This window comes from Arvicanthis niloticus, chromosome 13 (genome assembly GCF_011762505.2).
Source record: "Arvicanthis niloticus isolate mArvNil1 chromosome 13, mArvNil1.pat.X, whole genome shotgun sequence".
In the NCBI taxonomy this organism is placed as follows: Eukaryota; Metazoa; Chordata; class Mammalia; order Rodentia; family Muridae; genus Arvicanthis; species Arvicanthis niloticus.
This window is the reverse complement of record NC_047670.1, coordinates 19445006-19458820: the sequence shown is the minus strand read 5'-3', so window position 1 is coordinate 19458820 and position 13815 is coordinate 19445006. Positions and strand designations below refer to the sequence as shown.

The following is a 13815-nucleotide window of genomic DNA, read 5'->3' as shown; positions in this document are numbered from 1 at the left end:
CAAGTATATTAAATATAATACTTATACTATATTTAATAATATAATATATACTATAATTTTATAATTATAAATGATATAATTACATATTATAAATAAGATAATAAAGATTATATTAAATATAAAATATATAAATATAAATATATATTTAATTTAACTAAATTTAATATTGTTATTTAATTTTTATTTTATATTCATTAAAGGATAATATTTAATAGGATTTTTAAAATAATATATTATTATTAATAATTCTATCATTTTGTCTTCTCACTGCAGTCTGTGAATTGCCTAATAAGGTATATGCAAATAATTTGAACAGTTTCTTCCAGTCTTCTTTACCTTTAAGGTTTATTCCTTATCTATCAAAAGGGGTTTTTTTTCTTCCAGGAAGAAACAAAAACCAAAAGTAATACCTGCTGTGAGGATTGCAAGTGTACTGCATCCAAGTGTCTGATACAGAGGTTAGTGAGGACCATGAAAAGGTCATTTGCATACAATTAAAATAAAACTAAAACTTACATCATGAAGATGAACCTTAAGGTCTTCTATGGTTTGCCCATGTGTTAAAGGCTTAGGTGCCAGCTAATGGCCTTTGGGTAGTAATTAGATTATGAGAGCTATGAACTCAACTTCTCCTGCTTCTTCTTCTCTTTTTCCTTCTGTTCTTCTCCCCACCCCATCTCTCTTTCTCTTTCCAGAATCTCGTGAGGTGTTTGTTTCCCTCCACCTTCCACCATAAGCTACACTCTCCACCATGATAAAAACGAGTGAGCATAGCCTGAAATCATGAGCCTTGATAGATGTGTCCTCTCAGTTGATTCTCAGGTATTTGTCACAGCAGCTAACATGAGACCTAATCTGACATCAGATTTACAGTTTGGAAGCTATGGCTTTGATTTTAATATACACAAAGATGTGAAAATATGCATTTATTTACAGAATATTCATCCATGCCTCCAACAAACTACCCTCAGGATCAAGGGACAACACAAAATTAAGAACCTAAAATTTAAAATATCCTTAGGCAAAACAATTATGCTTACCGTTTTTTTTTTTTTTTTCTAATAGCATTATACTTGTGATGGTTAATATTGATTGTCAAATTGTCAGGACCTAGCACTACCAGGGAGAAAAGCATTCAGGCACACCAGAGAGAAAGAGTTTAGGTTAGTCTCTGGGCAGAGCAGTGATTAACTGATCTGTAACTGATCTGTCATATTAACTGTGTTGGAAAAACCCATTTTGAAGAAGGGCAGAACAATTCTAAACTAAACTAAGATTGCAAAACCTAGCTAGCTGAGTACAAATATTCATTATTTCTGCTTTTTGATTGCAGATGCAATGTTGTCAGCTGTCTTGGGTTCTTGTCACTGAGACTTGGCACTAACTGAAAGTATACCTGAAACTGTGAGCCCAAATGAGCCCCTTCTCAAAAACCACAACCCTCAATCTACTTTGGCCAGGGTATTTGATGACATCAATAAGTGTATAACTAAGGTAACTATTTTTGTTTGTTTGATTTTAGCTAATGCTAAATTAACTCAAATTTTATTCTCAGTACACAAAAGTTAAAACCTCTCCAAAGGGCTGAGGAATGCCTCAGTGCGTAAACAGCTTTCTAGGTAAGTATTTTCAAGAACTGGAGTACAGATTCTTAGCACTCAAATAAGTGCCAGGGAACACACTGGCATAAGTGGAAGAGCAGCGCTGGTGAACAGACAGGGCATCCTTGGAGCAAATGGGATACCCAGACTATCTGAGTGGACAAGCTCTGAGTTTAAAAAGAGACCATGCATTAATATGTAAAGTGGAAAGAAATGAGGGAAGATACCCAATATCAACCTCCGACCACCGTATCTTCTCATATGCATGTGCCCACACACATGTGAGCCGCACATACACAATGACATACTATACACTTGGGGCAATCAATGAATGGAACAGACAAGCATATAAGTAAATAAACATTTCTGTGTGAGTGGTAGTCACTTCCAACAAATCCAGCTGCATGAAAAAAAAAATAGAAAACATGTTTTCACCCTTGAACCTGAGATCCATTTCTTACAACGTGATGAATTAGCACCTCTGGGAAGAGATTCAATGCAAAAATGTATTTACGGACTGCAAAATACATCAGAACTCCACGAACACAACTGACACCCACATCTGTATCCATTCTGCCTTCCTGTATGACCGCAGCTGAATGGCACCACCTGACATAACAAAAACTGCCCCACACTGGAAGTAAAGGTTAGATATAATTATTCTGTTGATTAGTACTTCCGTTGGTCCTACAAGCTTACATATGTGCAAGGAAAATTTTTGTCAGTGAGAAAATGGAAGTTCAGAATGACAGCATGCACTCCCTATGCCTCTACTGTAGCTGGAGAAGCAGCAGCTCCAGTCCTGCACTGTGGCTGATGCCACTTTCTTTCATCACTTAAGCTTCTACAATAATGAGCAGTGACAAAACCTTAAGCAAACTGGCAATGTCTGGACATGTAATCAGAAGTCCGAATGCAGTTTGGATGACTCTAACTGGACAACTCTATCCTTCCATTTCCTCCCTTCAGATTGCAATTGTTATAGCTTCCAGAGTTCTAAAACAACTGAATCTGTAGATCTAAGTATGATTTTCAGGGACTGTATTTAGAAATGTAGATTTCTAAGGATGGACAGCTTTGTGTAAATAATTGGTTCTGCAGTGTTTCCTTGCCTACCCAGACCTGTAAAACTCTGTTGATAATGTTCTCAATTTGTCAGATGTTGGAAGATATTTATTATCTTTATTCTCTTTTCTTGTCTATATGCTGAAGGACTCTATACAGAGAAGACCAAAGAGCCATAAACAAGATTTCTCCAGCGGCCACCTGGATGCTTGGTCACTCTTTGGCATTTGTGAGAAATGATGCTTATATTTAACGTACCAAAGAACATTGCTTTTAGATATTTATGCTCTACTTAGATTCCCATTAGAATACATGACAGGCGATTTCAAAGTACACGGGTTTAGTAAGAAGTTTATTACTATATACTTCCATGTATGTGCCTACCAAATGACTTCCTTCTTGGTGACACAGTAATATTTGAATGGCTGAAGACCTCAGTAGATATGTCCACTACTAATTTTGGTTGGGTTATACTCTAAACCTAATGTTTATGTTTGCTTAACTTTTAAGTCTTCTTTTCCTGTACCACACTGGTATACATCCTGCCCTTGCTTTCCCAGGCTGACAGGAAATTATCCATGGATGACAATTTAAACAGAAGACCACTTCACTCTGATCAGCTTCTTTGATCAACGCCTGATCCTATAAACAAACATTACTTGAATGACATCATTACAGAGATTTGAAGAGTTTCATATTATTTTAAAGATGAGGCAAAAATACCCTTATCAGTAAAAATATAACAAAACACAGACCTCCATACCACAGAGGATTTGAATTACCAGCTGATCTCACTGTGAGTAAATAGATCTATATTGTATATTGACTCTGTACCTGGTCAGTTCTTCTAGTATTTATTTTGCTACTTGATATGTAACCAAAATGCAGACCTGATTACAATCTAAGATTATCTTTTCACCTTGACTGAAATGATGCAGAATAAATAGATACTTACCTAAATTAGAACAGCAACTCTGTGAAGGTCAGTAACTTACGCTATAATGTTAATAATTAAAATTACAACTTCAAAAATTAACAACATACTGAATGTAAGCACTGAAATGAGTTAAGAAATAAGAAAAGAATAATTAATGTGGACACCTCATTTTAAAGGACATAGGAAATGCTGATTGAGCTACAATGTAGACCCCCACTCTCTGTGATTTCATTCATTTATTAAATTAATTGTTCTTTGTGAATATCTATAACCTACTACTCTTTCTTAAAAGAGCCAGCAGTAAAAACACAAGTTACAACTAAAAGTAAGATGATAGACATTATTTAATAATGTAATCTGGAACAAGTAAGTTATCAAGGGTGAGGCATACAGCACTCTGAGCAAGATGGCGGTGGAGGTGGTGGTAACATTATTCTTCAGAGGATTGCTTTCAGGCAAACTGTGTCTTCCTTGATAGTGGCATTGTAGTCAGAGTAAACAAAATCAGTGCATTTTAAGGAGAAACTGAACAATCCTGTGTCTCTCCTCCACAATTATTCACAAATATTTTTTATAGTTTTCATAAAAGTAACTAACTGTATTTGTTTGACAATATCTGTGACCTAAAATGATGTTCTGTGCACCACAGCACAGGTTTCCAGTTCACTACCTTGCAAATTATAAGAAATTTTCACCTACTCAAGTGAATAATAGAACAAAACATCAATAAACACCAAAATGATGAAGATATTGATTTTAATTAAATGAATGCCTCAATGATTTTTTTCTGGCTCCCACTCTTTCAACACTTATTTAAGCCCACTAAGTTATTTATAACAATATGAAACAATTTTCCAGTAGAATATTTGGAGTGAAATATTTTTTGCATAAAGCATAGAAATCTATTTTTTGAGACTACCTTTACAAAGGTATGCTGTGCACATCTGATTCTTTGTTCTTTCGTAGCCAATTATTTACTGTAATACATCTAAAACAGATGGTATCATGAACTTGGGAACATTAGAGGCAACGGGAGAATTCCTTGAGCACACTGAAGAAGAACAGTGTGCTATACATTAAGCCTAACTGTGGCCATGAAGAATAAGGCACGTGCATTTGATTTCTGATATAAACATTATTATTTCATAAAATACTGATAAGAACTACTGTCTATTATAGAAATATGTAACTTGAATAGAAACTACATTAACAAATTTTAATCATTAAAGCATCAGGATTATGCATTAAATTGTGCTTGTAACAAGTTTATTGCTGCAATCTTAGTCCTCGGTATTTAAGGATGTGAGATTATTGGGAAATAGGCTCTTTACAGAAGTAATTAGACTAAAATGTAAGCATTAGGGTGGGCGTTATTTTAGTATGGTGTGTGCCCTTTTATACATATGTATGGAGAGAAAGAGAGAGAGAGAAAGAGAGAGAGAGAGAGAGAGAGAGAGAGAGAGAGAGAGAGAGAGAAGGAGGAAGAGAGAATGAAGCAAAAGCTGAGTTAGGATGATGTTTTTGAAAGCCAGAAAACTCAAAGATTTTCTCCAGTACACAAGATACTAAGGTGCTAGAAGAGGAGCATGGGACATCTTTTCCTCACAACCATAAAAAGGATCAAATTCGACCAATGCCATGATTTCCACTCCCTAGCACACTGTGGCTCTTTGTAAACTGACTATAAGATGGTGCACACTCACTTGTGTTTTGCCCAACCAGTAGCTTTGTCTATTTAAACACATAACTGATTCTTAACATTAGTCATAATAATAATATCACGTTTTAAGTAGTTATTACAAGCTGTTTTGATCAGATCTAACTTTATTTTTTAACCTCATGGAATGAATAGACAATAAGAGATGTTTCACATGGAAATAATAATTCAATTGTTGTATTAAGTATTAACAACTATTAGTAGATATATTTTACTAAGTTGCTCAGGGATTTCAGGAGCTAATGTATTTATGGCTCTGTTAACATTAAGAGGGTATGATTTTTTCAAAAAAAAAATCAGAACTATAGTTTTAGGATAAATGGCATAAGATAAGGACCATATTCTACTTTGGCTACAGATAAGGTTATGTCTTTGCTCAATATTATTGCTATTTCTAACTTAAAAGTAAGTCTTCATAAAAACTATTTGTCTCCTGTTAAATGTTGACATGCTCCACAACATGATAACATGTAATTATTGGTTGTCATTACCAAATTATTGCAAAGTAGAAATAAGTATAAGGAAAATATAGCTTTCCAGCAGATACTAGAGAGAGGTCAACATTCAAGATCTGGAAACCAAAACTTCATGAGATGATTAAACTAAAAACACCAAGTGAAAAAGCATAGTAATAATTTTTCAGGTAACAGAATGTCTCAAAACAAAGATCAAAGATAGGCTAGACTCCAGAGATAAAAGGAAATCAAAGGGGGCTCCTGGTGAGTTGAGGGAGAGTCAGGTTTGTGAGGAAACAACCACATATGATACACTGAATATTACTTTTAGCAAATAACTAACTCTTGTATTGCTAGTGGATCTATGGAATTGACTGAAACAAATAGATTAAAACCAACAAAGTTTTAGAAGTAATTGTATTAGTAATGAAACTTTAAGCTCAATCTTGATTTAAGATTTTTCCTTTTAGATTCAGACACTAAAATCACTTATTGAATTCTTCTGTTTAGAGAGCAAACCTTGAATACTTCATCTATGAAGAGAGTGGTCTCTACACTCATTCCAAGGACAATGATGGCTAATAATGAGATCTGAGAGGGAGCAGCCAAGGACAATGGGAAGAAATAGCACATGATTCCTCCCAAAGGCTAAAAATCATGTCCCAGTCTCTTAAGGAATTCTGTTTTCTGCATCCCACCTGAAGTATGGGATTTTGCTGAATCTGTATAATAATAGTTCAGAACCATTGAAGAACTTTGACCTTTATATATTTCTTATATTTCCCACCTTGATTCGGATTATTTACTACAGATTTCCTTATTTCCCGAAAAGATGGGTATTAGATAGTGTATCAATATGGTTTTCAGCACACCAGACCATGAAAAGCCAAAGATACCCAGTAGAAAGGGACAGTAGCTGGATCTTGATACTCACACAGGGAATGGAGATTGATTGAATTTGCATTAAGGAGCATGAAGGTGTGATTATTTGATACGTGAAAGAAAGGAGCCAGATCTGTTGTTAACCAAAGTATGCACTGTGACTAGAAACATACAACACATCTTCTTCATAGTAACCTAAGAACATTGCACGTCATACTCATCATTGAAGTTTGGTCGACCAACACGTGTGTCAATGTGCCGTGAGAAGATAAAATGCACAGAACTTTTAGACCCAGTCCTTATAACAATTCCACATAATCTATTCTTTCATGCTCTTTCTGTGTTCACTTTACATATCATTCTTTTCAGTTTTAGGAAGAAGCATTTATTATAGGGTGGGTCCTCTGGAGTGGGATACATTTGAGCATCACTGACTTGGAGTTAGTGGGTGGTAGAAGAGAGAGGAATGAGCTGGTCCTTGGAAAAATAAATATATCTTGATCCCTGAGTCACTAGTTGAAAGATAACTTAGGGAAGCTCTCTAGAGTTTCCATGAGTAGACAGTACAGAGATTCTGCGGTGTGTTTGTTACCGCACCATACCCAAGCCTAGCCTGCCTAAATTATTTTTTGAGAATACTCCAGTCCATGCCAGAGCAGATTCTATTGCACATGTCCAAGCAATTTTCAGTCCTGATGAAACTGTAACTCCACTTATTCCAAAATATGATCCTGATTTGAAATGCAACAAATGTACCAACTTTCAAAACTTCCCAGAGTAGTAACAGGTTCAGCATGTAGTTTCTGTATAGACCAGAGATAACTTTTCTCTAAAGATCAGACAGAAAAAGACTGTAACATCTATGGTGGATGCTAGTGGAGTTTAGCTAGAGCATTCATCCTATAAACCGAGGAATTTGAGATCAGACACTTAGATCTCTCTGACGTTGCTGTACATCCAACTTCTCAGTTTTCACGAGCTGTCATTTTCCCAGGATGAGTGTTATCAGACAATCAGTAGTCTGTTTTTCTTCTCAGATTCTGCACGGGATCAAGGTACACACATCAAAAAGACAAAGCCACTGAAGAAAATGAACCCTCTTCCTTTCCCCTGGTTCGACATGCTTTTTGTTTGTTTTTGTTTCATTTTTGTTGTTTGTTTATTTTCTGTTGAATTTTCTATGATACATGAAAGGTAAAAGGGAATAGTTAAAAGCACACCAAAGCTTAAACTGGAGAAAAATGGAAGACACATAGTTCACTCTCTTTCCTGTTCATGCTTCCCAGTAGCCATAGGTTTGAGCACCTTTTACTCCATGATTTCCCAGTGACGTTCCTTTTTGATTTTCTAGATTGATTCATTATACTGTTTATGTGTAGCATGCAATTTTAGATGGATATCCTTTTTTTCCTTTTGTCTTTGTGTTATGTATTAAACATGCAATCCTTTTGTTTATAGGTTAAAGACACTGTGTTTATATATTAAAGGTATGATCATTGATCCTGAGATTATAAAATATATTACTTTCTTGTGTAGCCAATTTTAGTTCACATATTATAAATTTAATTTTTCTCTAAATGAATTTTAATTTTAAATAAAAATGAAGCAGAATTATATTTTTTCCAAATAGCTAAGTAATATTTCTGAGAATATGTCTGTTTTTTCTATTCCTTTGTTATTTTCCTGTCAGTTTTCCATTTTTACTTATTTTTGTTCCTAGAATCTCTTTTCTTTTATATTATTAAAGAACATGCCTTAATGTATATTTCCTTTTCCATTAAATCAAAGTATCCTTAAATTAAAGTATTCTTTCTTTGGCTGCTGGCTTTTCATCTCCCTTAGCTGTTGCTGTGTCCAGTGATTTACTCTTAGTCATTTCCATTCTTGAGTTTTATAACCTTCCAGTGGACCCACCTAGAAAAGGATTTTCAATTCGCATCTCCTTTTGGCCTTTTTCTAAGGTTCCATTTCTTTGTATTTCAGACTTTAACCAATTTCACTATCTGGTGATCATCTTCAATACAACGTGTGAACAATGTGAACTCATCTTCCTGTTGACTCCTCCCTCAACTTAAACTTCTTTTTCCTTTCTTGTTTAGACCCACAAAAGTACTGTCCACCTCATTGCCCATGCTAGGCTATTCTGATTCATGAATAGTAGCTTTGCAGCTCCTCTTTCATAACTCCACATTGAATCCACCTAAGAAGAATTTCTTTTTAATGTGCATCCTAATAGATTTTTGTAATGGAGGATTCTTATCTACTGTAGACTTGGACCAAAGTGTCTGAGCAAGCTTCCTTTTCTTTGGCATTTGCTTTCTACCACTCTTGTTAGTCATGTGATTCCATGAAGTTTAATTTAAACTAGAGATCTGATTATGCCACAGACACTCTTAAAGCATTATGTCTGCAACACAAATTCCTTAGCAGTGTAAACATTTTCACCCACATCTTTGTCTTCACTTCTTGGCTTCCTTGAAACTACAAACCTTGTATTGTGGCTTACCTGGGATACTTCCTGCATGGTGAACATGTTTCTCTATCAGTCTCTCAGACATTTGCCTCCATTCTTTGTACACTTAATATAACTTTAGTATACATTGTATACATCCAATCACACAAGTTTGTAGCATTTTTTATTTTTCCCATGAAAACATTCTGATTTTGTTCACATTCACTATAATTTTTTTTATCCAACTCATGGATGTATCCATAGCATCTGTTAAGGAACCCAACATATAGTATGGCTTCTATATTAGTAGAAAATATAGTAATACTTTTTAAAGATATAACAGAATATGCTTAACTTTGACATATACAAATCAACATTTCCAACAAATTACTTTATCACCTTTGAGTGTAATTATATTAGTGTGTGTGTATGTGTACGTGTGTGTGTGTGTGTGTGTGTGTGTGTGTAATTCAGAGCTCTCCACAGTAAGATATTTGTTCATAACATACAAATACTGAAGGGAGAAGAGGAGAAGACTGATGAAAAGAGACAAAATTCAGGCACCGTAGAGTCTGTGCTCCAACACAGTTAGAGCAGTGTTCTTTTTCTCATTGTTGGTATAGATATGTAGTCATTTCTAATTCTGTTCGACAAAACATTTTCTGATATGAATACAAAAAAGGTAAAGAACTGTACGTTGATATGTACTCAGGTACATATCAATGAGTAAAATGATGTGTTATTATAACTTTTATAACTACATTTTAAAATGCTGTCTTGTTCTTTTGAATTGGGCAAATCATAATGCACATAACATTAACAGTATTCTTTTTTTTTTTTTTTTTTTTGGTTTTTCAAGACAGGGTTTCTCTGTGTAGCCCTGGCTGTCCTGGAACTCACTCAACAGTATTCTTAAATATAGTTGACTCTTTAAAAGCAGGATTTCTGTTTCTGTGGTTTAGACCAATCATGAATTAAAATCTGAATCAAACTACAGAAATAAGACTGTGTCTACTAACCTTCAATCAGACTTTTCTCCTTCTATTCATTTTCTAAATAATACAGTTTAACAACTGTTTATATGGCACTTACATTGTATTATGTTTTACAATTAATCTAGAAATGATGGATACTGATGATTATAATGATTGTGTTGATACGAATGATTACAATGTACATGAGTTGCTTATATGCAAATATGATACTTTATATGTATGGAAATTGAATGTCATCACTAATTTACAACTGCAGAGACAGGGTACTCTGGAACCAATTTTCTATAGTTTTACACAGATAACTATATTCAGAAAATTAATATAATGTATTGCAATTATAGAGTTTCTAACAGTTTATCAAAGAAATATTGTTTACTTTTATAAAAAATTTTGGCAAAATATGTGAATTCTATAAAGACTTTATTACTATCTAGTGGTAGTAGTAGTAGTAATTTTGCCAGTAACTGGTTTCTTTTGCAGTCTAGCATGAGTTGATCATATCCAGAAAACCAATGTATTCTGAGTATTTTGGCAAAGAAAGACATAACTATTGCATTAAGATGTGTCACTCTTCTATCATGGTGATAGTAAGATGACAGTATGTTTCTATGTCAGCATTATCACTGGAGTCACCTGCTCTCTGAATCACTTGTTGACATAATTCTTTGATACTATAATGTCTAGGCAAATAGAACTCACCAAGGTAGTAACTGTCAGCATAGTTACTTACCTGGGTGTCTTCTTTTGGAGTCAGATTTTTAACTCTTGAAATTAGGTGAATAATTAAAAACTCTAGAATTCTTTAACTTAGACAAGGGGAACCCAAATGCATTACAAACCATAGAAAATTGTGTGAATACAAAATTCATAAAGTTCTCATATATGGCATGCTTTGTTGTAGGTTGCTTATTTGATATAACCCACCCTGTCTTTATAATAATCTTATTAGGACAGCACTGGTGCTATAAATTTTTGGAAGTTAAAGACACCAAGTCACAAAAAATGCTAGTAATTTCCCAGGACTGTACTGTTATTAAATGCAGAAGAAGTTAAGGTGTCAAACTATACAATTTAACTTTATATTGATTCTGTAATTGTTTTACTGTCTATGTTAAACATGAATATTGCAGACAGAATAGGATGTCTGACTTAGATTTTAAAAATTATAACACATACAAAGATATCCTACTATCCCATTCTAGATTTCCCTTTGCAACTGTTTGGCTCATTCAACTGGATTATAATCTACTAAAGACAATATTATTACATAAATATTCACTGCATACTTTCTAAGGCTGTGGGGTTTGGTTTTTATATTTCATGGGCGTGACTAGTTTTCTTGCCTGTGTCATTTGTGGTTACTTTTCTGATAACATCACTCCAGATTTGTTTGAGATTGACATATTATCCATCACAAGAGTACAACAACAACAACAAAAATGCCTTTACTGGCCTCTCCTGTGCCTTAAGCTAATAAGCTAATTTAACAGGACACTTCAATGCGAGTTTGGATCTCGACTGGAATGGTGTAAAATTAAGATTCACCCCTGAGTCTTATGTATACCCCCAATGTCACCCATTTCTTCTGCATTCAAGCTCACTGTGGCCACCATATTAGCAATATTTTGTTACATACTTCTTCAGTTTTTCCTCTCATTTTTGTTTAGTTAATCTATGTCCTTGGGATCACTGCCTTTATTTGGTTCACCTAGTCTAAGTGCAGTTGTTGTTTGTAAGCAAAATGTGGTAGTATTATACACACTACAATGCCTGTCTCAAAAGGAGATATTTTCAATTACTCACTGGCTTTAATGAGGCAATTTGATATGTGTAAGCTTTGAAGTTGACTCTTTAGCAGTTGAAGCCAGATAAAAATCTAGCTTTGATGGTCACCTTTATTATAGTCTTATGAGGGACCCCTTCAGGTTGTTCCTGATTCTGGCTCAACAAAAGTTACAATAATTCAATGCATGTTATCATAAGCTATCAGTGGATGCTAACATTATAAATCCCAAGTAGGTATCTAATACAGTGTATGAATGTTGAAATGCACCGTCCTACCAGAAAGAACATAGTATATAATAATTTGTGGTTCTGAAGGTAAACTATACCCTGGCTTATATCCAGTGTCCATGTATTACAAAGGTCCTAGAGGAGGAGAGCTAAGACCTAGTGAAGGCAAACATTTGATAATATTGACCCAGAGAATTGAGAATATTGATTCAAATACTTAGGTTTCGAAGTAACAGCCAGAGATTCTAAGTCCTTTGAACACAATTGATGACAGCAAGGTAATTTTCAACATCTTTTAAGAGATGGCGGATACACAGGATCATCTAAACTCCCAAAATGAACATCACCAACTAAAACAAAAGAAGATAACTTAACCAAGAAGGCCAGTGTCCATAATAAAATAACCAGTGAGAATACAACCAATAACCATTGGAAAAGAAAAATAATAAGATTACTTAGACTCAAGCAACTCTAAAAATAATATTTTCCCAATGTATCTCTCCCTGATAAATTTAAGGCCTGTATGATTATTATTAGCTGACAAATTGATAACTTAAGAGTAAAAGAAAATTAATATAAAATCAAGGGAAAAAGTATATTGTTTTGGCACATTATTTGAAAAGATACTCATTCATATCGTAAATCAAAATCCAAGGCAGAATGAAAGACTAAACAGAGACAGCAAGTTATCTACAAATCAAATGAATCCCATTGCCATCTGACATCTCATCTGCCATATGAGAAACTAGAAAATAAAGAGCTGGTATTTGTAAGTGATGTAAGAAAAGGAGGGGGTCAATCCAGACATCAGTTACCTGTGAAGTCAAAGAATATTTGTGAAAATTTAGTTACAAAACAATAGTAAAGACATGGTGGAAAGGCACCAGGTAAGGCTAAATAACTTCAAAAACCCCAAATCCAAGAACCAAAATCTCATAATGCAACATGTTGATAAGAAGTAATGATGACTGATAAGCGGAACTTAGTTTAAATCACTGCAAATGCCTGGAAATTTATAGCGCGACTTTATAGAAGCCTTACATTTTGAGGTAGTTTAACCTAAATTGGCTATCATCCTCTGTTGTTTCTTTTTTATTTCGAGTGCACTGACTTCTAATTATCTTTGATTGTGATTTGATGGTTTTATTTTGTTTGAGTTTAGTCCTGCTGGACTGGTACTTGCTTTGTGAACAAAGTTATCTACAAACTCAGCGAAATACTCCTGCTTCAGCTTCCAGAGTGTCTGATCAACTTCTGGCAGAAACAAGAAAATTGCAAAACCAACAAGAAAAAGAAGAGGGGAGATTAGAGAATACTCTGTGAGAAGAATGGGAGGATATGGAATCACAGCTGAGCAGAAAGTTCTGATGCAGAAGCTGAAGATGCCTGACTTCACACGGAGTGGGGTGGACTTGGAAAAACAACAAAGGGCAGCCTTTGAATTAGGTTGACTAATTTCTTGGGAGACAAAGGGTGGATGGGAGTGCAAAGAAGCGATTGGCAGCCTGTATTCACACATGGAGAGGTAAAGTGGCTTAAAGGACTGCAAAGATGAGAAGAAAGAGGAACCAGGGAAAAAAAAGGCAGAGAATTGAGCAAGGTTGAGCAAACACACCATAAAAAGAGAGTAGAAGTTAGAGACAATGGGTAAAGAGCACACAGCCTTCAAGGTGAAATCTTCCAAGACCAAACTACACA

The 13815-nt window shown here is 34.6% G+C and overlaps 1 long non-coding RNA gene across 2 annotated transcripts; it reads left to right on the top strand.

The window, feature by feature from the left end:
• The first annotated feature begins 227 nt into the window (after positions 1–227).
• LOC143434066 (uncharacterized) lies at positions 228–7882 on the top strand. 2 transcript variants are annotated; one of them, XR_013103254.1, is made up of 6 exons: positions 228–458; positions 696–822; positions 1334–1494; positions 2814–2895; positions 3227–3462; positions 6286–7882. It is a non-coding gene; the product is annotated as an uncharacterized LOC143434066 (long non-coding RNA). The 2 variants fall into 2 exon arrangements; XR_013103255.1 differs by lacking the exon at positions 6286–7882 and adding an exon at positions 4570–4846.
• Positions 7883–13815: the final 5933 nt, after the last annotated feature.